This window comes from Coregonus clupeaformis, chromosome 17 (genome assembly GCF_020615455.1).
Source record: "Coregonus clupeaformis isolate EN_2021a chromosome 17, ASM2061545v1, whole genome shotgun sequence".
NCBI classification, from domain to species: domain Eukaryota; kingdom Metazoa; phylum Chordata; class Actinopteri; order Salmoniformes; family Salmonidae; genus Coregonus; species Coregonus clupeaformis.
Window position 1 is genome coordinate 45,446,867 of NC_059208.1, and position 25,081 is coordinate 45,471,947.

General features: G+C 43.7%; 1 pseudogene; it reads left to right on the top strand.

Moving 5' to 3' along the window:
* The window catches only part of LOC121586909, a 36,780-nt pseudogene that overhangs the window by 6,852 nt on the left and 4,847 nt on the right, over positions 1-25,081 (top strand).

Here is a 25,081-nt window from a genome sequence, read left to right on the forward strand (position 1 = left end):
TGACAGCGCTTGAAGAATTTTGATAAGAATAATGGGAAAATGTTGCACAATCCAGGTGTGGAAAGCTCTTAGAGACGTACCCATAAAGACTCACAGCTGTAAACGCTGCCAAAGGTGCTTCTACAAAGTATTGACTCATGCGTGTGAATACTTACAGTGGGGGAAAAAAGTATTTAGTCAGCCACCAATTGTGCAAGTTCTCCCACTTAAAAAGATGAGAGAGGCCTGTAATTTTCATCATAGGTACACGTCAACTATGACAAACAAAATGAGAAAAGAAATCCAGAAAATCACATTGTAGGATTTTTTATGAATTTATTTGCAAATTATGGTGGAAAATAAGTATTTGGTCAATAACAAAAGTTTCTCAATACTTTGTTATATACCCTTTGTTGGCAATGACACAGGTCAAACGTTTTCTGTAAGTCTTCACAAGGTTTTCACACACTGTTGCTGGTATTTTGGCCCATTCCTCCATGCAGATCTCCTCTAGAGCAGTGATGTTTTGGGGCTGTCACTGGGCAACACAGACTTTCAACTCCCCTCCAAAGATTTTCTATGGGGTTGAGATCTGGAGACTGGCTAGGCCACTCCAGGACCTTGAAATGCTTCTTACGAAGCCACTCCTTCGTTGCTCGGGCGGTGTGTTTGGGATCATTGTCATGCTGAAAGACCCAGCCACGTTTCATCTTCAATGCCCTTGCTGATGGAAGGAGGTTTTCACTCAAAATCTCACGATACATGGCCCCATTCATTCTTTCCTTTACACGGATCAGTCGTCCTGGTCCCTTTGCAGGAAAACAGCCCCAAAGCATGATGTTTCCACCCCCATGCTTCACAGTAGGTATGGTGTTCTTTGGATGCAACTCAGCATCCTTTGTCCTCCAAACACGACGAGTTGAGTTTTTACCAAAAAGTTCTATTTTGGTTTCATCTGACCATATGACATTCTCCCAATATGTACTGGCTTAAGCAGGGGGACACGTCTGGCACTGCACGATTTGAGTCCCTGGCGGCGTAGTGTGTTACTGATGTTAGGCTTTGTTACTTTGGTCCCAGCTCTCTGCAGGTCATTCACTAGGTCCCCCCGTGTGGTTCTGGGATTTTTGCTCACTCATCTTTTTAAATGGGAGAACTTGCACAATTGGTGGCTGACTAAATACTTTTTTTCCCCACTGTATGTAAATGAGATATTTCTGTATTTCATTTAGGGCTGGGTGGTATACCGTATTTTACTATATACCGGTATTGATGCACGGACCGGTTTGAGTTTTTACTTTATGTTTTATAACGGTATTTCAGTGTTTGGTTTGTTAAATGTGATGCGCAACTCCGACATGTGTAATGTCCAATTTGATAGTTTACTCAATTTTCTACCTGAGTCATCGCTCTCCTTCACCTCCCGCTGCTGCGTGCCGCTAACCACACCAAGCCCTGCTCCCTGTCACTCAAGGAGAGATCAGTTGCTTGACCACGTAGTCACGAGCACTTTCTTGCCGTTTACTCTTCATGGTCAGATGGATGCAACAATGTTGGTGACATGCTGCTTTCCACAAGCGTTCTATAATTACTGTACACTATTAGTTTGTGTATCTTACCGTCTGCAAACTACTGTTTGCTAGTTTGTCTTTTCTTAGCAAGGTGTTGCTAAAATAATTTGTGTTAGCCACTAATGCTAATCGCTAGCTAGCTGGCTAGCTAGCTTGCTAAATGTACTAAGAGTCAAAGCAAACATAGCTAGTTAGCTAATACTGCCTGGTACGAGTGCTGGTGTAGGCCTAGATAAGCATGTTTGTACAACGGTATCTTATCAGAGAGGAATAGGCGAAGCATGAATATGTTGGCTAGCTAGCTAGCTACATGAAGTAGGAAAACATCTAATTAGGGTCAACTGGAAACACTGACCAACACTTTGGTCCCTACCCTGTCAATAATTCCTCACTGACTTATTCATTCATTAACATGTCTAACAACAATGTATTCAAGGTTCTGCCCACTATATTCCAACTATAGAATTAGATTAATCATTATATTTCTATGATTCCAACAGTTCACCAATTAACTAGGCCTAGATTTTCTTGCCCACATCATGCTGTGTGGCACAGTATGGAAAATATAATAAAATTGCAGGAAATGCAGAAATTGATGAAAATGCTGAAAATTCAACAGTATAAATGGAGAAAGCCCCATTTTGTATTTGTATTTATTAAGGCAGCAGCTACTCTTCCTGGGGTCCAGTAATATTAAGGCAGTTATATACAATTAAAAATATTACATGGCATTACATTTCATAACACTTTTCACAACACATTAAGTGTGTTCCCTCAGGCCACTACTCTACTATCACATATCTATAATACAAAATCCATGTGTACGTGTCTGTAGAGTGCGTGTCTTATCATGTGTATGTGTGTCTGTGCCTGTGTCTCTTCACGTTCCCCGCTGCTCCATAAGGTTTTTATCTGTTTCTACTGCTTGCATCAGTTACCTGATGTGGAATAGAGTTCCATGTAGCCATGGCTCTATGTAGTACTGTGCGCCTCCCATAGTCTGTTCTTGACTTGGGGATTGTGAAGAGACCTTTGGTGGCATGTCTTGTGGGGTATGCATGGGTGTCCGAGCTGTGTGCTAGTAGTTTAAACAGACACCTCAGTGCATTCAGCATGTCAACACTTACAAAAACACTTACAAAAACAAGTAGTGATGAAGTCAATCTCTCCTCGACTTTGAGCCATGAGAGATTTACATGCATATTATTAATGTTAGCTCTCCGTGTACATTTAAGGGCCAGCCGTGCTTCCCTGTTCTGAGCCTGTTTCTGGGATGCTTGATTGTTTTCATTGTTTACTGGGAAGCTTAGCAGAAGTAGACATGCTCATGTTATTTATGTTAGTGCAGGGTGCGCTGCACCCAGTGGACTTCCTACTAGGGCACACCGCCTCAGTGCTAACAGTATAACTCTGGTTCATAGGCACATGATTAATGCATACAATAGCTGTAGGATCAGCAGAGGCATTCAGGGCAGTTAGAGGGACATAAATTAGGTTACTTACATTATGTCTTCCAACGCCCCTGGTATAATGTACATTTGCTGAAGCATTATGACAACTCAGCAACACAATGGTAGGGATTAACTGAGCTGGGCTTGGGTCATTGATAAGTCATTGTCTCAACTCAGCCTTATAATGCTGTGAAATGATCCAGGAACTCAAATTATTTGGGTGGATCCCTTCCTCCTTATAAAACTAGCTTTGTTTCCAGAAGGTATCGAAATTGTGAATAAATGTTACACCCACAGAGTTGCAGTAGTCATGTAGCCAGTTATGGAGGGCTAAAAGTATTCTGAAACGTTCAATGCCACGATTTAGGAGGGCACAGGGCCAGATATTATGGGGAGTTTGTTGGTGTCAAGCAGAGACCCATTCATAATGTCATTGAATCCCACATGAACTATGATAGACTCAATTTCTTGCTGCAGGTTTAAAATGTTTGGGAGCAGCTTATTGATGTCCTGCACTCAGTTTTTGCTCCAGGTACTGAGACATTTCTCACCATTGAACTGCCCAATACAACGGCTGGAGAAGGGGATGGAGAAATCCGGCCATTCCTACACCTCACACAATTCATGGAACCTTTCACGGGCCCACGAGAAGCAGGATAGCATACACCCGCAGCTCCCGGCGATAGGTCCAGACCTCCCATGGCAGGCAATGCCCCGTCAGATCCAGAGAGACGGAAAGGAGCAGAACTTGATGACGAAGCCGCTGCTGGAGTCCGCGTAGTTGGAGTCAGCTCAGCCGTCGCAGACACAGGCAGTCCCAGCGATGAAGGTGCATGTAGATCAGGCACCAGGGCTGCAAAGCTATTCCTCATAACAATCTGCTCCGGACCTCTCGCAGACACTCCAGTCCACTTAGCAGAATGCCGCTGCCTTCGGTCTCACGACTTGTGACATGGGACCAGCGCTGATTGGAACAATCCTCTTGCTGTTCTCTGTCTACTCTACTACAAGATGGAGGAGGAAAAGCAGATGGAGACGACTTCCTTGGCAGGCAGATTCCAGGTAGCACAGGCCATTCGGATAGGGACAGATGACAAGGCGGGGATACATCCATCAAGTCCGAGTGGCATCCAGCCACATGTGTTGAGAACGAGAAAGTTCCAATTTGCGTTTTCCCCAAAGGTTCGTGACAGGAGTTCGTGGCAGGAAATCACTTATAATTTATGTGTTGTTACCCTAGGGGTCATGAACTACTCAGAAAGCATATTTAGAACTTTTACCGTCAAACATGTGAAAAATATCGTGATATGATATTTTGTCCATATCGCCCAGCCCTAATTTAATTATTAATGTGCAAACATTTCTAAAAACATGTTTTCACTTTGTCATTATGGGGTATTGTATGTAGATGGGTGAGAAACAAAATCAATTTAATCTGTTTTGAAATCAGGCTGTAACACAACAAATCATGGAATAAGTCAAGGGGTATGAATACTTTCTAAAGGCACTATATTGACACCTGCAGATGGGTCACCTATAGCACACATAGAGACATGTAAGTAGTACACAGTACAGGCCTATTGATGCTGTAAGTCGCTCTGGATAAGAACATCTGCTAAATGACTAAAATGTAAATGTAATATCACAGAGAAAGTGCAATTTTTCATAGTGCAAAAGCATTGTGCAAAATGCAAAAAATACCATAAAACTCATTATAATCTTGCATTCTGATTTTATTTGAAACTTTTCGTCAACAATGTGCGATATGACGAGGCGATTATTTAACTTGAGTTTAGTAAACTGAGCAATACATAAATAGACAATTTATGTATGTCATGCCACATGGTCATATGTAGCCTACTGTGAAATCTCTCAAGGTTTCTTCCTACCTACTGTAGGGAGTTTTTCCTTGCCGAGTTAGGCCCAGGTTTCTGTCAAGCACTTGCTGTCAAACATGTCGGAGATATTGTGTTGAAAGACATTGACATTTCTGAATGATTTTTATGACGATAGGCTACATGGAAACTTATATATATTTTCCTAGATACAGATAAATGCTAAACTCTTTCATAGACTATGCCTGTAAACAGTGTTGGCTAATGTTACATAGCAATAGTCAAATGAGGAGTTGCTAATTTATGCGGATGCTATGAGATTTCAGTTACTTAAGCCTTGCTAATGGTGGCTAATGCTGCAAAGTTACTAGGCAGCTGACTGTACTCAATGAGGCTAACGCTATAGAGTTACTGACAGCTGGAAGTCTCACTACTTACAGTAAACACTAAAAGTGCTAGCTAACAGCCAGGTTTAGCTAATGTGGCTGGTGCTATAGTAGTGAGACAAAGGGATACTTGCTAATAGCAGCTAACACCTCAGTATTGCTAAAGAGAATCCTATCACCAATGGTGGTTGAGGCTGTTTGGTTATTGGTGATGCTAATGCTACAAAGTTGCTAACAGCTTTAGCTAAAAAATAAATCAGAAACTTGTGGGTACATTGAAGCCTGAGTTATGGTGGCCAGTACCATATGTACTGTCAACAGAGAAGCACACAGTCAATATTTGCATGTCAAGAGAGAGAACGCTGTAGGGAGTTCCCCATAGAACCCCCACCCTCCCCCTGAAGAGAGGGAGAAAGATAGGGAGGGAGAGGAGGGCTGGAGGGGCTGTGCAAGTTGTTTTGTCTGAGACACAGGAAAGGGGCCGGGGCTAATCTGAGGCCGTCTGTTTTGAGAGTGTGTGTTTGTTGATACTGTGTGTATGTGTGTGTGTGTGCGCGCCCACGGTAGAACTAGAGAGAGGTAGTTAATTCAATACGCCCTGGCAGAATAAATCCTAACTGCTGAGTGAAGACATCATGTCTCACCTTCTGTGACCTTCTCCCCAACAAGAGGGGGAGGGAGAGAGCGAGAGAGAGCGAAATAGGGAGAGAGAGGGGGAGCTGTAGAGACATAGCTGTAGACTAGATCAGGCTTCAAATGTCTAAGGACTTTGCTCAAAGTCACATGTAGATCCATATCCTGTCTTTCTGTCACCCTCTCTCCCGTTCTCTGTCTCTCTCTTTGTCTCTCTCTTTCTCTGTCACACACACACACACACACACACACACACACACACACACACACACACACACACACACACACACACATGCATGAACACACGCACGCAGGCACACACAAACACACACACACACATTAAATACTGTACAAACTCAACCCCCTCCATTTACACATAATTAACCTCCCTGCCACACACACACCCTTTCCCCTGCTGTTTCCAGAATGCTCCAGGTACAGTCAGAACAGTATTGACCCCAGCAGCTGTAGTAGCAGAGCAAAAGTGACATCATCACACACTACATGAGACTTGGTACAGGGTGCGAATTATACATTGACTCTTGGAGGTGCCCTGAAAAGTTCTCTACATAAACAATTTATATGTTCATATTTTCAAGGTTTATGAGGGTGCCCTGATTTGTAATGGGAGAAGCCAGTGTCACGGGCGGGATCTGAACCCAGGTATCCCAAGGGAGAAACCAATGTCTTGACCGTTAGACCAAGTGTGACACTGATTTTGAAGTCGCAGGCAGGGCTGCCTCATTATGAGACCATGTGTCCGACTCATGTCCGCTACATTCACCTCCCTTAGACCACCTCCTCCACAAGAGACTATCCCACAATTGGGTGCCATTGAACCCAAAATAAAATATTTGCTAAATAAACTAAAGGAAAAAAGGTATCCTACAGGAGAAACCAATGACTTGACCGTTAGACCAAGGGTGAGGGTGACACTTATTTTGAAGTCCCAGGCAGGGTTACCTCATCACAAGACCATAAGTCGGCCTCATGTCCGCTACACCAGCATCCCTAGTAACCCCTATCATTTGATCCCTGACTTTAGCCCAAGCCTGTATAAACTGAGGCTAAAGTCTCTTGTGTCTCTAATGTCTCTGTTCCTCTTCCATAGAAACCTCATGAAAGATTATCATGAGGTTCCATATTTGCTTCAATCTGCATGACAGACAGTATATTTTCACATCCGTTTAATATTTAATCATATTTATTTTCAGTGTTAAACAATATGAAATATAACCACATTGCCTATTGATTAAAACATGCTGTCATATTGTACAGGAATATATTTATTTTTAACAGTTGGGTCATTCCACCAATAGAGTGCCTTTTAGGTAGTGTACTTTTGTAAAAAAAAAATATATATAGATATATATACAGTGGGGGAAAAAAGTATTTAGTCAGCCACCAATTGTGTATGTTCTCCCACTTAAAAAGATGAGAGAGGCCTGTAATTTTCATCATAGGTACATGTCAACTATGACAGACAAATTGAGATTTTTTTCTCCAGAAAATCACATTGTAGGATTTTTAATGAATTTATTTGCAAATTATGGTGGAAAATAAGTATTTGGTCACCTACAAACAAGCAAGATTTCTGGCTCTCACAGACCTGTAACTTCTTCTTTAAGAGGCTCCTCTGTCCTCCACTCGTTACCTGTATTAATGGCACCTGTTTGAACTTGTTATCAGTATAAAAGACACCTGTCCACAACCTCAAACAGTCACACTCCAAACTCCACTATGGCCAAGACCAAAGAGCTGTCAAAGGACACCAGAAACAAAATTATAGACCTGCACCAGGCTGGGAAGACTGAATCTGCAATAGGTAAGCAGCTTGGTTTGAAGAAATCAACTGTGGGAGCAATTATTAGGAAATGGAAGACATACAAGACCACTGATAATCTCCCTCGATCTGGGGCTCCACGCAAGATCTCACCCCGTGGGGTCAAAATGATCACAAGAACGGTGAGCAAAAATCCCAGAACCACACGGGGGGACCTAGTGAATGACCTGCAGAGAGCTGGGACCAAAGTAACAAAGCCTAACATCAGTAACACACTACGCCGCCAGGGACTCAAAATCCTGCAGTGCCAGACGTGTCCCCCTGCTTAAGCCAGTACATGTCCAGGCCCATCTGAAGTTTGCTAGAGTGCATTTGGATAATCCAGAAGAGGATTGGGAGATTGTCATATGGTCAGATGAAAAACTCAACTCGTCGTGTTTGGAGGACAAAGAATGCTGAGTTGCATCCAAAGAACACCATACTTACTGTGAAGCATGGGGGTGGAAACATCATGCTTTGGGGCTGTTTTTCTGCAAAGGGACCAGGACGGCTGATCTGTGTAAAGGAAAGAATGAATGGGGCCATGTATCGTGAGATTTTGAGTGAAAACCTCCTTCCATCAGCAAGGGCATTGAAGATGAAACGTGGCTGGGTCTTTCAGCATGACAATGATCCCAAACACACCGCCCGGGCAACGAAGGAGTGGCTTCGTAAGAAGCATTTCAAGGTCCTGGAGTGGTCTAGCCAGTCTCCAGATCTCAACCCCATAGAAAATCTTTGGAGGGAGTTGAAAGTCCGTGTTGCCCAGCGACAGCCCCAAAACATCACTGCTCTAGAGGAGATCTGCATGGAGGAATGGGCCAAAATACCAGCAACAGTGTGTGAAAACCTTGTGAAGACTTACAGAAAACATTTGACCTGTGTCATTGCCAACAAAGGGTATATAACAAAGTATTGAGAAACTTTTGTTATTGACCAAATACTTATTTTCCACCATAATTTGCAAATAAATTCATTAAAAATCCTACAATGTGATTTTCTGGATTTTTTTTCCTCATTTTGTCTGTCATAGTTGACGTGTACCTATGATGAAAATTACAGGCCTCTCTCATCTTTTTAAGTGGGAGAACTTGCACAATTGGTGGCTGACTAAATACTTTTTTCCCCCACTGTATATATTTCACCTAATTTTAACATTCTGTCTTAAAGAGCACATGTTCAACTTCATAAAAACGTTTTCACATATCTTTTTTTCGAATTGTATTTATTTATAACAATTTATGTAATTTTTCTAACAAAATAAACATACGCAGTCAACAGACAGACGCACACAAACATCAACGACATCACACCTGCCCAGACCCACATGTTCCCACCGCATCCATCTTCAGCGCCTGCAAGACTCTATGGCACATGGCCTAAAACTGCACCACTCTGCCCTTCTCTGTCGCCCACACCCTTTCAATATTCTAACAATAATGCATTTGATTCTTCCACCATCCCAACGATGGAGGATCACTTAATTTCCTGTTTTTAAGTAAACGTTTCTTTCAATGATTGACGAGAAAAATATGGTCCAACTCACTGGGTATCTCACCGTACCCTCATATGCCATGTCTTGAAATATGCGGATAGACGGATTAAAATGTACATTGTAAAACTTCTGACAACCAACTTTCTAACTCCGCCCATAACTTTTGGACTTCCGCCCATAACTTTTGGACTTTATAACACTCCCAGAAGGCATGAATTATTGAGTCATTGTTAAATTTACACTTAAGACATGACTCTGCCGTTGTGCTGTATAATTTATGCATTTTGTCTCTTGTATAATAAATTCTATACATTAGTTTATACTGGATTAAGCACACATTTTTGTTAATTGTAATTCCGTTAGTTATGTTCCAAAACTCCCTCCATCTTGTGCCAATATCTGTTCTTTTTAATTCTTGGTTCCAGTAGTTTATATTTTTTTCTAAGAGATTGTCAGTTGGATATGCTCCCTGCAAGGTTTTGTATATCTTCCCTATCATATGAATATCCTTTTCTGACTCAAATAGGATTCCCTCAACATTGCTCTGATGTCCAAAAGATTTCAGATCAACATTTTGTGATATAAAACTTTGAAGTTGCATGTATTTGAAAATGTCTACATTGGTCAGTCCAAAATGGCTTTTTAATTATTTCATGGAAATACATTTATTTGACTTGACTTGACTTTTCCATGTGGGCCAATTTATTGCTGAATTCTGAAAAGCTATCCAAGGATTGTTCCATAGGGGTGTGTTTTTAAGGAGGGTTATTAGTTCTTGTAGAATACATTTCATTTTCTTCCATATTGTTATAGTGTTGTTAACTATGAAGTTGTTAATGTTCTTAACTTTATCTTTTGAAAATAGACACGTGAAAATATTCTGGGGATGTGCATCTTCAATATGTATCCATTGTTCCTCTTTAGTGCATTTAACAATATGGCGCAAGTAAAAGCCTTGGGTGGCGAGTTTATACTATTCCAAGTCTTTAAAGTTAAAACCACCATCAGACTTAGGGAGATGTTAAAATTTCCTTTTTATTCAATGAGTTTTATTTCCCCATATAAAGTCTGTTATGACCGAGTATACATTTTTTACTATAGAAACTTTGGGAGACATGCCATTCTAAATATGTTTATTATACCTGTAAGATTCATGGGAAGATTGTTCCATTTAATTAGATCTGCTTTCAAGTTGTTGAGTAATGGGATAAAATAATCTTTGTATATTTTTGGTTTTGTTGTGACTTATTAAGCAACCAAAGTATTTAATATCTGTAGCTCAGCTGGTAGAGCACGGCGCTTGTAACGCCAAAGTAGTGGGTTCGATCCCCGGGACCACCCATACACAAAAAATGTATGCATGCATGACTGTAAGTCGCTTTGGATAAAAGCGCCTGCTAAATGGCATATTATTATTATTATTTATCTTTTTTGTGGTCCACTTGAAGGATTGCTGTAGATCATGAGTTATTCATTGTCTTTTTCCTATTGCCATTATTTCCGGTTTTTCCATGTCAATTTTATATTCTTAGATTTTAGAGTATTTTAGGGGCATTGAGTTTTCAATATTAGTCAGGTATATCAGGAGATTGTCTGCAAATAAGTTTAGTTTATATTAATTGTGATGCCACGAGAGGCTACCGCTTCCAGCGGGGTTGCCCAAGTAGTGCAAGGAGTCCAGGTTCAACCAAAACAAGGATTTTATTCAAGGTCTTCGGCAACTAACGAAATTATAACACAATTCTCTTCTTCCCAGCGCCCACACTCCAGACCGTGTCTCTTCCCTTCCAAACCTCTCCAGCCCATCAGCCCCTGATTGGTTTCAGCTGCGTGGGAAGATTGGCCACAGAGGGTTGGAGTTCCCGACCATACCAGCAGATGGAGCCATAGCTGTCTGGGTTTGCAGCCACCTCAGGGGGATGTAACGTCCCTCCAGGACACAGCCTCTCGTGACATCACACATCCCCCTCCTCGGGACCGACGTCCTCGTCGGGGTAAAGGCAGTGAAGAAGGCATCACGCCGGGAGAGGGCGTCCGCATTTCCGTGGTGCTTGCCAGCCCTGTGGACAACCGAAAAGTTAAACGGTTGCAAGCTCAAAAACCATCTGGTTACTCTACTGTTTGATTCCTTGTTCTTGGCCATCCACTGCAGAGGGGCGTGATCAGATACCACCATGAAACGTCGGCCCAGGAGATAGAACCGAAGGGACTCCAGGGCCCAGACTACAGCCAGACATTCCTTCTCCACCGTTGAATAGTTCTTCTCTCTTGGAAGTAACTTCCTGCTTAGGTAGAGAATGGGATGTTCTTCCCCGTCATGTGCCTGGGCGAGGACAGCACCCAGACCCACCTCCGAAGCATCCGCTTGGACAATGAATTCCTTCTTGAAGTCTGGTGCCACCAGGATCGGACTGGAGCAGAGTGCTCGCTTCAGGTTGCGGAAAGCCGCCTCCGCCGCAGGGTTCCACTTCACCATTCGTGAGTGGCGTTTGGTCGTCAGCTCCGTCAATGGTGCCGCTATGGTAGCAAAATCTGCAATAAAGCGTCTATAGTAGCCAGCGAGGCCCAAAAATGACCTTACTTGCTTCTTGTTGATGGGCTGCGGCCAGTCCTGTATGGCCCGCAGTTTGGCTTCCTGTGGTTTGACCAACCCCGCCCAATGGTGTACCCCAGGTAGTTTGTCTCACTGAAGGCCACCTTGCACTTCTTCGGGTTTGCCGTGAGCCCTGCTTCCCTGAGCGAATCCAGCACCGCTTGTACCCGGGGTAGGTGGCTGGCCCAATCCTGACTTTGTATAACCACATCATCCAAATAAGCCGCTGCGGCACTCTTGTGGGGCGCAAGGACTCGATCCATCAGGCGTTGGAACGTGGCAGGTGCCCCGTGGAGACCAAACGGAAGTCGGGTATACTGGTAGAGCCCCTCCGGGGTGGCAAAGGCTGTCTTCTCCTTAGACGCCGGGGTCAAGGGGCACCTGCCAGTAGCCTTTTGTGAGATCAAGAGTGGTTATGAAACGAGCATGCCCCAAGGAGTCTATTAAATCATCGACACGAGGCATTGGGTATGCATCAAATTCAGACACTTCATTCAACTTTCGATAGTCATTACAAAATCGTACTGAACCGTCTGGCTTGGGAACTAGTACTATGGGACTTGCCCAGGCACTGTGGGACTCTTCGATTACTCCCAACTCCCGCATCTTCCTTACCTCCTTCTGTATAACCACTTTACGAGCCTCTGGCACGCGGTACGGGCGCTGGTTTACCGTTCGGTCAGGCATGGTGCGGATCTCATGTTGGACCACCTCTGTGTGACCGGGAAGGGAGGAGAAGACATCCTGGTTCTGCTCCACGAGTTCCAGGGCCATCTGTCGTTGATGTGGGGACAGATTTGGACCCAGCTGAACCTCTTCTCGCGCCGGTTCCTGGGTCTCTGTGGGGGGTAGAGAGCTAAACAGCGCCTCTCTGGCGTGCCACTTCTTTAAAAGGTTAACATGATAAATCTGCTCAGTTTTCCTTTTATCTGGTTGCCTCACCTTGTAGTTTACTTCTCCCATGCGTTCAATGACCTCATATGGTCCTTGCCAGGTTGCCAGGAATTTGCACTCAACGGTTGGCACCAGGACCAGCACTCTGTCCCCCGGCTTAAACTCCCTGGGCTGAGCAGATCTGTTGTAGGAGGCTTGCTGTTGCCGCTGACTGGCCTCCATGTGTTCCCGCATCATGGGATAGATGGCCTTCATTCTCTCCCCTCATAGCCCCTACATGGTCGATCAGTGTCCGCTGTTGGCATGGCTGCTCCTCCCAGGCCTCCTTGGCGATGTCGAGCAGTCCTCTGGGTCTGTAGGAAAGCAAGAGCTCAAAGGGTGAAAAACCAGTAGAAGACTGAGGTACCTCTCTCACCGCAAATAATATGTATGGTAACAGCTGATCCCAGTTGCGCCCATCTTCCCCTACCGCTTTCCGCAGCATGGATTTTAGTGTTTTGTTAAAACGTTCGACTAGGCCATCTGTCTGGGGGTGGTAGACCGAGGTTCTCAGCTGTTTGATTTTCAGTAAAGCACAGAGTTCTTTCATCACCCTGGACATGAATGGAGTCCCTTGGTCCGTCAATATCTCTTTTGGGATTCCCAGACTAGTTGAGAGACGGAACAGCTCCTTGGCGATTTGTCTGGATGTAGCCTTCCTCAGCGGAATGGCCTCCGGGTACCGGGACGCATAGTCCAGAATGACCAGAATGTATTGATGTCCCCTGGCACTTTTCGGTAAGGGCCCGACTATGTCTAATCCAATCCTCTCAAACGGAGTTTCGATAATGGGCAAGGGAATGAGCGGGTTTCTATATGTGGGCTTTGGCGCAACCTGCTGACACTCAGGGCAACTACGGCAGTAGTTCTCTATCTCTTTGTGTACTCCTGGCCAAAAGAAACGTTGCATGATTCTTTCCTTAGTCTTCTCTACCCCCAAGTGGGCCCCTAGCGGGTGTGTGTGGGCTAGGTTGAGTACTGTGGCCCGATAGGGCTGTGGCACGAGGAGCTGTTCATGCACTTCCTCATTTTTCTTGACTATCTGATATACTAACCCCCGGTTTACTGCGAAATGGGGGTAAGTAGGGGTTGTCTTATCACCTAACACTACACCTTCTAATACCTGCACATTTCTTAAGGCATTTGCAAGAGTAGGATCTTGTAATTGAGCCGTACCATACTGGCCTGTGAGAGGGGGAAGCTCTTGGGTGCCTGGGACGTCTTCTTCACTGGAGAACGGAGCACTTTCCTGGGCTGCGTTCTCTTCTCCCGTATCCGGACCAGTCTCGGTGTCGGTCTGGGCACCTGCCATCCCTATCAGAGCCCGGGCGGGAGTGAGTAACTCGGAGGATTGCACCGGAGCCTTCCCAGGATGAGACTTGCCTCTCCGTTTCCGAGGTACTCGGGTTATCCTCTCCTGAGACTCTCTCCAGAGTGGGTAAAAGGCTGGGCAGTCTCGTCCAATTAGGACAGGGACGGGGAGGGAATCAACCACCCCCGCCGTCGTGTGTATGGTTCCCCGTGTGCTGGTCATTGTAAGTTCAGTAATGGGGTATTCTCTGGTGTCCCCATGGACACAGGAAACTGGGAGGACTTTCCCCGGGGTCAGACACGTTGGGCCCACCAAATCCTTACGCACCAGGGTGGCCCGGCTACCAGAATCCAGTAAGGCCTCCACATCATGGTGATTCACAGTTACCGGGCAGGTGGGGGGGTCGATCTGGGCCGCCATCTACGACTCCCAAGAGCGAGGCAACACGGTGTGTGGGTGCTGAGCTGGAGGACTCCGCAGTGGGCATAGGTTCATCGGCTGGTTTCCCACACTGCCAGGAGATATGTCCCATCTCCCCACACCGGTAACACTGTCGAGTTTCCCCCTCCTGGTGTACTCTTCTTGGACCCGCCTGGTTTCTGGCTCCCCCTGGAGCCGGGATAAGTCCTGACGTGGCTGGGTTCGAGACCTTGGGGTCCTTTGGACGGGTCCTTCCCATTTGTGGTGGGGCCGCACTCCTGGGGTCTTTCCGGGAAGCATTCAGTATCTCCGCTGTGGCCTGGTACTTTTCCACAGCTTCCACGGTCAGATCAGCCGTGGTCAAGGCCTGTTGACTGATGAACCGTTTTGCCTCATAAGGCAGGGCGCGTAGGTAACGATCCACCACAACGGCCTCCACCACCGCCGCTGCTGTATTCCTCTGCGGATCCAGCCATTTCCTTGCGATTCGGACAAGTTCATGCATCTGCGCCCGAGGAGGTTGGTCTGGTTGGAAGGTCCAACTGTGAAAGCGCTGGGCCATACCAAATTTTGTGAGTCCATATCTGCTGAGGATCTCAGACTTCAGGGCATCATAGTCAGTAACCTGGTCAGGGCCCAGATCCCGGACAGCATTCAGCGCTTCCCGGTTAGAAAGGGGGCTAACAGACCAACCCACTGTTGCTTGGGCCAGGCTTCCCTAGTGGCCGTGGCCTCAAATGCATGCAGGTATGCCTCAATGTCATCGGTAGCTCCCATCTTAGATATAAAGTCACTTGCCTTTATTGGGCGGGTATTTTGGACCACCCTCTGTCTCTGCAACTGCAATTCCTCTGCCTTCAGAAGGTTGGCTTTCTTTTGCTCCTCCAAGAGAGCCACGTTTGCTTGCATCTGGGCTTGCTGGCCAGCAACAAGGGCTTTCAATATGTCCTCCATTTCAGTCGGCGGGGAGCCTACGGCCAACTTGGAAAACTGGGTGATCAAACCTTCGGTATCCTCCTCTGACATGCACTATTAACGCTTGAGCGTGCCTGTATTCTCCACCATCTGTGATGCCACGAGAGGCTACCGCTTCCAGCGGGGTTGCCCAAGTAGTGCAAGGAGTCCAGGTTCAACCAAAACAAGGATTTTATTCAAGGTCTTCGGCAACTAACGAAATTATAACACAATTCTCTTCTTCCCAGCGCCCACACTCCAGACCGTGTCTCTTCCCTTCCAAACCTCTCCAGCCCATCAGCCCCTGATTGGTTTCAGCTGCGTGGGAAGATTGGCCACAGAGGGTTGGAGTTCCCGACCATACCAGCAGATGGAGCCATAGCTGTCTGGGTTTGCAGCCACCTCAGGGGGATGTAACGTCCCTCCAGGACACAGCCTCTCGTGACATCACATAATGTTTACCAATACTGATACCTTTTACGCTTGGGTACTGTCAAAATGTTTCTGCAAGCGGATCAATTGCCAGTGCAAACAGGAGAGGGTAGAGGGGACATCTCTTTCTTGTGCCCCTTTCTAAAGCAGATTCATCAGATAATGTATTATTTTTGTATATTTTTGCTTTAGGATATTTATGTAATATTTTCATGACATGTATTATTTCAGCTGGAAAGTTGAAGGCTTCCAAAGCCTTTTTGGCATCAACAGCCATTATTGATAAATCTACATCTTGTTTTTTAGCGTATTGTATTATACTGAAACATGTTCTTATATTTGTTTGTGTCTTTTTTTAATAAACCCTGTATGATTAATATGTATCAAGTCTGATAAGACTTTTGCCATTCTGTTGCTTACAAGTTTTGTTATTATTTTATTGTCACAATTTATTAAATGTATGGGTCTGTAATCTGCAGAAGGCTCTCCAGATTTTCCTGGTTTTAATATAACTGAAATAACTGTTTGATACATGGAACTCGGAGGCACTGAATTGAGTGATATGTGTTGTCATTTGACTAAATAGGGGCACTACTTTGTCCCAGAATGTCAAATACAATTATATGGAAAAGCTGTCCATACAGTGGGGAAAAAAGGTATTTAGTCAGCCACCAATTGTGCAAGTTCTCCAACTTAAAAAGATGAGAGAGGCCTGTAATTTTCATCATAGGTACACGTCAACTATGACAGACAAATTGAGAAAAATTTTTTTCCAGAAAATCACATTGTAGGATTTTTAATGAATTTATTTGCAAATTATGGTGGAAAATAAGTATTTGGTCACCTACAAACAAGCAAGATTTCTGGCTCTCACAGACCTGTAACTTATTCTTTAAGAGCCTCCTCTGTCCTCAACTCGTTACCTCTATTAATGGCACCTGTTTGAACTTGTTATCAGTATAAAAGACACCTGTCCACAACCTCAAACAGTCACACTCCAAACTCCACTATGGCCAAGACCAAAGAGCTGTCAAAGGACACCAGAAACAAAATTGTAGACCTGCACCAGGCTGGGAAGACTGAATCTGCAATAGGTAAGCAGCTTGGTTTGAAGAAATCAACTGTGGGAGCAATTATTACGAAATGGAAGACATACAAGACCACTGATAATCTCCCTCGATTTGGGGCTCCACGCAAGATCTCAAGATCACAAGAACGGTGAGCAAAAATCCCAGAACCACATGGGGGGACCTAGTGAATGACCTGCAGAGAGCTGGGACCAAAGTAACAAAGCCTACCATCAGTAACAAACTACGCCGCCAGGGACTCAAATCCTGCAGTGCCAGACGTGTCCCCCTGCTTAAGCCAGTACATGTCCAGGCCCATCTGAAGTTTGCTAGAGTGCATTTGGATGATCCATAAGAGGATTCGGAGAATGTCATATGGTCAGATGAAACCAAAATATAACTTTTTGGTAAAAACTCAACTCGTCGTGTTTGGAGGACAAAGAATGCTGAGTTGCATCCAAAGAACACCATATCTACTGTGAAGCATGGGGGTGGGAAAATCATGCTTTGGGGCTGTTTTTCTGCAAAGGGACCAGGACGACTGATCCGTGTAAAGGAAAGAATGAATCGGGCCATGTATCGTGAGATTTTGAGTGAAAACCTCCTTCCATCAGCAAGGGCATTGAAGATGAAACGTGGCTGGGTCTTTCAGCATGACAATGATCCCAAACACACCGCCCGGGCAACGAAGGAGTGGCTTCGTAAGAAGCATTTCAAGGTCCTGGAGTGGCCTAGCCAGTCTCCAGATCTCAACCCCATAGAAAATCTTTGGAGGTAGTTGAAAGTCTGTGTTGCCCAGCGACAGCCCCAAAACATCACTGCTCTAGAGGAGATATGCATGGAGGAATGGGCCAAAATACCAGCAACAGTGTGTGAAAACCTTGTGAAGACTTACAGAAAATGTTTGACCTGTGTCATTGCCAACAAAGGGTATATAACAAAGTATTGAGAAACTTTTGTTATTGACCAAATACTTATTTTCCACCATAATCTGCAAATAAATTCATAAAAAATCCTACAATTTGATTTTCTGGAATAAAAATTCTCATTTTGTCTGTCATAGTTGACGTGTACCTATGATGAAAATTACAGGCCTCTCTCATCTTTTTAAGTGGGAGAACTTGCACAATTGGTGGCTGACTAAATACTTTTTTCCCCCACTGTACCTGCTGCTTTTCTCTGCGCAAATGTTTTAACAGTGTCTAATATTTATTTTTGGGTGATTATTTTTTGTCTGCTGATAGTTGCTTCAGGGTTATTGAGTCAAAGAAGGCTGTAGGATTAGTCCAACTGTTGTTTAATTCTGATTCATATAGAGTTTAAAAGAAGCTTTAAAATATATATATTAATAGCGTTATTGTTTCTAATGAAAGCATTTTTATCCTTATCTTTTAAAATGATAACTGATTTGGCGTGTATTCATTTTGTGGGGGCTGCGAGGTGTTTACCAGGTTTATTTGCTATTAAATAGTATGTTTTATTTGAGTTTAACCTGTAGTTGTTGGCTCTCTTCAAAAGTAAAAGATCATATTCCTGCTTAAGTTCAGAATTTGTTTTTTTTTCTTTACCGTGTAAAGATTTTTTATGGTCTTTTTTTAAGATAGTAATGTATTTTTATTAAATTTTGATTTCTAACAAAGATTTAACTGTTGCCGAGTATGAGATTATCATTCCCCTAATGTACGCCTTAAAAGCATTCAAAATTATGTCGGGTCAGCTTTTCTCTGGCCTCTATGTCTCCATTTATGTTGATAAAGGTCTTTATTTTTTCGTTTACGTATTTAATACATTTCGGGTCTTGAAGATGTGCTCTGTTCAGTCTCTATATTCTGTCACTAAGTGTATTTTCTTTTTTATTGCTATGTCTGTCTAACTTGCCGAATGTGTGATTTAGATCACCTGCTAAAATTATAGTTCCTGTCTGGATTTGATCTAATATAGCTTGAATTCTATCTACAACACCAGATTTGCCCCGGAGGGGATATACAATTCAAAATTAGAAAGCGGCCTTCTTGATCCGTGTGCTGAGGTATAATGGAAAAGGGTGTGTTCTTATTTATCAGGATGCCTACACTTTTCAAAAGGTTAAATAAATAAATGACTATAGTAAGTGCTTATTAAGTGCCAAATAAAGTAACAGGGTTGACCGTAACAGGGTTGAAGTTTTCATCTTAAGTCAGTCAGATCAGCTTGTTATGTTTAACAGGGAGGGGCAATTGAACGCAAGCTTCACAAAGAAATTGAATTTTTTAAAGCCCCCATACAGTCTATTTATTTTCATTTTTAAATCATCACTGTATGTCTAATAAATCACTGTGTGTGTTTATTTCATGAAAATAACTCAAAATATATTAAACATTTATTTCCCTGAGCCTCCTTTTGCAATTGAAATGCTCAGTCTGATCGTGTGGGCATGTTGATGCACATTTTTATATATTTATGTACACAACCATGATTGGCGGATAGGATTCTCTAGACTCTAAAGTCTACCCCATTTACCCCTTCAAAGTAGGAGGATACATATGCAAATAAAAGATGATTGGTCATTGGTCAGAATAATCAGATCAGATTGCTGTTTCATGATGTGGGCCAAAAACTCCATTCCACCTGAACAGGCTGAAATTCCAGGCCTAAATAACATTTGGAGTGTTATTTCAAACTCATATAAAATATCATTTAAAAAAAAGAGGAAAATCACGTTTTTGACTGCACAGCCTCTTTAAAACATTTCTAGCCCAGTTAAGAGATTTAACTTATACCCATATACTAGTTTTGATTGAATAGGGCCATGTATCTCTAACTCTCTCTCTCTCTCCGCCCTCCCCCTCACTCCAGGTTGCAGGGAGGAAAGGCTTCCCCCATGTGATCTACGCTCGACTATGGCGCTGGCCAGACCTACACAAGAATGAGCTAAAGCACGTCAAGTTCTGCCAATACGCCTTCGACCTCAAATATGACAATGTGTGTGTCAACCCCTACCACTACGAGAGAGTGGTTTCGCCCCGGCATTGGTAGGTCTGTTCAACAGCTTAAAGGGATAGTTCACCCTATATTGCTTAATGCCTAATGGTGCAGGTGTTTCTGATATGTACTGGAAATGCTGTGTTTTCTGCCATAACATTACACATATTACAGTAACAGATTTTCATGCAAATATTCGAAAATCTGCTTAAACAATATGCGCATGTTCCCCACCAGAGATGTGTTTCCATCAAATTGACTTTTTGCGGATAAAAAGCTGTGCATGATGAAGTTAAATGGGTTTCCATCGCATTTTCAATTCTACTGATGGTTTAGTAAAAAAATAACAGATGTGCCCACTCTGGTCAAGCCAACAACTTGCAGATACAGTGCGGGTAGGCTACCTACATGATGAGGTTATTATGGATAAGAGCAACAGGTGTGGCTGAAATTGCCGAATCCACTAATTTGAAGGAGGTTCCACATACTTTTGGCCATATAGCGTATCAATATTTTGCATAAAAGCGTTTCCACCTCCATTTCTCACATAATTCATTTTACCGACACAAAAAGATCCCACCTTGTATAGAGTTTTTTTTTTATGTCGACATATGGAAAGTTTACCGACATTTGCTGTTTTCATCAGGCCTGTCGTGAATTTTTGTACTTTACTCGCATAAAAAGGTTGGTTTATGTGAATGATATTTTGACTTCACCACAATTTGAATTAATTACAATCATTGCAGTGAAATTGCAGACATTTACCCCCCCATTTTCTCTCTCGTATTCTTTCTTTCTTTCTTTCTTTCTTTCTTTCTTTCTTTCTTTCTTTCTTTCTTTCTTTCTTTCTTTCTTTCTTTCTTTCTTTCTTTCTTTCTTTCTTTCTTTCTTTCTTTCTTTCTTTCTTTCTTTGCCCCTCCTTTCTTTTGTTCTCTTTCAAAGTTGGTCTCAGTCTCCAAAATACAGGTGAGTGCACTATCACAGTACTAACCAACTTACTGCAGGCTTGTTAATTATAACAGTATTATTTTGTCTTCATCTACTTTGTTGATGGTGTCAGATTTCCAAACATTCCTCTTTCCCTTCAGTCCTATACCCTTATCATACTACAGAGCCTAGCCACATCAAGCCAAGCTGCACTGTGCTGGTCTGGTTAAGCATCCACCATAGTTGCTGGAACTGTGCTGGAAAGGACAATGTGAAAAGAAAATATCCAAGGCAGCAACTTACGGTTCGGCTTGGCACAATAGTGTGAAAAAAGTACTATTGTGGTATGCCCATGTCTCACTGGCCTGGATGCCAGACTGTTTCTGCATTAATCAATTCTTTATAGTTGCCTTGCAAAAATGTACTTGTATTCATTACAAAGCATTTAATGTTTATAATTGCATAAATGCATTTACAATGCATTACACACAGGTGGTTAATATTATACTTATGCTAAAATCTTTATTATTTTCTACTGAGCCATTTATTTTATGTTTGTATTCTAATATTTTATTATTTCTTATTGTTGTTGCATTGTCGAGAAGGAACCTGCAAGTAAGCGTTTCGTTGGACGGTGTATACCATGTGTATCCCGTACGACTAATAAAACTTGAAACTAATGACAATGTTATACCATGTTGTTGGTAGCCCTCTCTCCTCTAGGCCCCCCTGGGAGGCTGATCAAGGAGGAGTACATTCATGACTGTATCCAGATGGATATGCCACCATGCATGTCCCCGTCGGACCACCCCCACCCTCACCCCCACCCAGGGGCGCTCAAGCTACAGCCTCCAGACCACTACGGCCAGCCCCTCCCGCCTCTGCAGCTCCCGCCGGAACCGCAGCGCGCCCCTCCGCCCATCACCCTCTACCCCAACATGCCCCTCTCGCCCACAGGTAAGACCGATAGGTGTTAAATGAATGGAGGGAGTTTTACGCACATCCAACTTAGTAATGGGAGCTGGACAAAAATAAGTTCCAATACATAGAGAAAAATGGAATGTCCGCTCCTGTTTTGCTGCTCCCTAAGGTGATCTTTTAATAAAGCTTAGGTGATTGTTTGGCAGATAGGTGTTACCAAAGATGTCCACAAGTGTTCTATTTCAGTTTCTATGGGTGTCACTGCGTCATCCTGTTATGTGACGTTTGTTTATTGATTGCTGCCTACCTATTGATATTGACAACAACCTGGTAGCTCTTCATGTGTGTGTGTGTGTGTGTGTGTGTGTGTGTGTGTGTGTCTCTCTCTCTCTCCTCTCTAGTGTCCGGCTCTATGCTGCCTCTCCAGGGAGGTCACAGTGAGGGGCTCCTACAGATCGCCTCTCCTCAGGGTCAGGTCATGACCCCTATGACCCCCACGCCGCCCCCCTCCACCCCAACACACGGGCTGCCACACGGGCCACCACAGAACCCCCAGCCGCCCCAGCCCCCGCCTGGTCAGAATGGATACAACAGCTCCAAACACACACAGACACAGGCTGCGTTCCACAGTTAGTACTGCCATACGGTTCACACACGCACACACGCATACACGACACACACACACACACACACACACACACACACACACACACACACACACACACACACACACACACACACACACACACACACACTCAGGGAGCCATACACAATTCATTTCAACGGCATGATGAATCCTCATACTGTATTTGAAAAGTGGAAAAGAAAATCTAAATATTTGTACAAATGCAAAATGGTAGTTTGCCAGATTGATGGCTTAAGCTTGTGCCCGTTGTTAATTTGTATTTATTGTTTTGGAATTCAGCAACTTGGACAGGCAGTAGCACAGCATCCTACACTCCTGTAGGACCCCAACAACAGAATGGGTGTGGCCACCAACAGCCTCCTCTCCACCATCCAACACACTTCTGTAAGTTAGGCAGTTACAGTGTCACAGTATGCCCAAAGTGTGTCTGTATGTCTTCTGAGGTGCTTTTTTCCCCGATATTGTTAGGAATAGTGTATGTTTGGTAACCTGTGTCGTTTCCTTGTTCACCTTTTAGGGTCTCAGCATCATGGCTCGGCCTCCTTTCCTCCCCCTGTGTCCAATCATCCAGGTAAGACAACACATATACACAGTATACAGTGGGGAAAAAAAGTATTTAGTCAGCCACCAATTGTGCATGTTCTCTCACTTAAAAAGATGAGAGAGGCCTGTAATTTTCATCATAGGTACACGTCAACTATGACAGACAAAATGAGATTTTTTTTCTCCAGAAAATCACATTGTAGGATTTTTAATGAATTTATTTGCAGATTATGGTGGAAAATAAGTATTTGGTCAATAACAAAAGTTTCTCAATTCTTTGTTATATACCCTTTGTTGGCAATCATACAGGTCAAACGTTTTCTGTAAGTCTTCACAAGGTTTTCACACACTGTTGCTGGTATTTTGACCCATTCCTCCATGCAGATCTCCTCTAGAGCAGTGATGTTTTGGGGCTGTCGCTGGGCAACACGGACTTTCAACTCCCTCCAAAGATTTTCTATGGGGTTGAGATCTGGAGACTGGCTAGGCCACTCCAGGACCTTGAAATGCTTCTTACGAAGCCACTCCTTCGTTGCCCGGGCGGTGTGTTTGGGATCATTGTCATGCTGAAAGACCCAGCCACGTTTCATCTTCAATGCCCTTGCTGACGGAAGGAGGTTTTCACTCAAAATCTCACGATACATGGCCCCATTCATTCTTTCCTTTACACGGATCAGTCGTCCTGGTCCCTTTGCAGAAAAAACAGCCCCAAAGCATGATGTTTCCACCCCCATGCTTCACAGTAGGTATGGTGTTCTTTGGATGCAACTCAGCATTCTTTGTCCTCCAAACACGACGAGTTGAGTTTTTACCAAAAAGTTATATTTTGGTTTCATCTGACCATATGACATTCTCCCAATCCTCTTCTGGATCATCCAAATGCACTCTAGCAAACTTCAGATGGGCCTGGACATGTACTGGCTTAAACAGGGGGACACGTCTGGCACTGCAGGATTTGAGTCCCTGGCGGTGTGGTGTGTTACTGATGGTAGGCTTTGTTACTTTGGTCCCAGCTCTCTGCAGGTCATTCACTAGGTCCCCCCGTGTGGTTCTGGGATTTTTGCTCACCGTTCTTGTGATCATTTTGACCCCACGGGGTGAGATCTTGCGTGGAACCCCAGATCGAGGGAGATTATCAGTGGTCTTGTATGTCTTCCATTTCCTAATAATTGCTCCCACAGTTGATTTCTTCAAACCAAGCAGCTTACCTATTGCAGATTCAGTCTTCCCAGCCTGGTGCAGGTCTACAATTTTGTTTCTGGTGTCCTTTGACAGCTCTTTGGTCTTGGCCATAGTGGAGTTTGGAGTGTGACTGTTTGAGGTTGTGGACAGGTGTCTTTTATACTGATAACAAGTTCAAACAGGTGCCATTAATACAGGTAACGAGTGGAGGACAGAGGAGCCTCTTAAAGAAGAAGTTACAGGTCTGTGAGAGCCAGAAATCTTGCTTGTTTGTAGGTGACCAAATACTTATTTTCCACCATAATTTGCAAATAAATTCATTACAAATCCTACAATGTGATTTTCTGGATTTATTTTTCTCAATTTGTCTGTCATAGTTGACGTGTACCTATGATGAAAATTACAGGCCTCTCTCATCTTTTTAAGTTGGAGAACTTGCACAATTGGTGGCTGACTAAATACTTTTTTTCCCCACTGTATATAGATGTATAGATGCAAACGCATGCATGCACGCACACACACACTCTGCTGACCACATTATTGTCTGTGTGCAGGGCCAGAGTTCTGGTGCTCCATCTCCTACTTTGAGATGGATGTCCAGGTGGGGGAGATGTTCAAGGTGCCAGCTAGCTGCCCGGTGGTGACGGTGGACGGCTACGTGGACCCCTCAGGGGGTGACCGCTTCTGTTTGGGCCAGCTCAGCAACGTCCACCGCACTGACACCAGCGAGAGAGCCAGGTCTGTGCTCCTCTAGTGCTATCTCTATATTAATAAGCATGCTAGTTCTTACCTTGCCGCAAATGTCTATTTTGATTCCTTTATATGTGTCTGTTGTTTTGGCTCAGAAATGTTGATTGGTATATCTATGCCTTTGTGCAAACTATGTTTATGTGTATATCTGTCATTCATAATCATGCCATGCCTTGTCTCTATCTGTTTGTACCTGTGGCAGAAGACGCACTGTAGCAAAATGCAACTTATTTTGTTGACTGAAATATAACACTTTAATACAACTTAT